A 392-nucleotide genomic window follows, 5' to 3' on the forward strand; every position below is an offset into this window, starting at 1 on the left:
GTAAGGGGGGGGGGGGGGTTGGTTGTATGGCTATATATTTTTCTTTGGAATTTGCAAGGTTCTATTTAGCAAAACCAGATTTTCAAAGAACAAATTACTATCTTGCATTTTCAGGAAAGCAGCTTGTGGCTATTTAGTTTTCTCATGTCTCATGTCTAGCAGGTTTGGAGCTTGCAGGTTGATTTTTAAAAAGGAAACATTTTTAACTGTTTTTAGCCCCTCTCTGCCACAGGATTACCGGTGTGAGCCACCACACTGGACCTCTGATTCTATTTTATATCTCATGTTGGCTCATTATTCATGTTATTTAAAAAAAATAAGTGGCTGACTTACGTTTTATATTTCACAGCTTAGTTCATTAAAATCTACTTTCTTTTTTTTTTTTTTTTTTT

This window comes from Carlito syrichta, unplaced genomic scaffold (genome assembly GCF_000164805.1).
Source record: "Carlito syrichta isolate Samal-C Ts95f unplaced genomic scaffold, Tarsius_syrichta-2.0.1 Scaffold312065, whole genome shotgun sequence".
Lineage (NCBI taxonomy): Eukaryota > Metazoa > Chordata > Mammalia > Primates > Tarsiidae > Carlito > Carlito syrichta.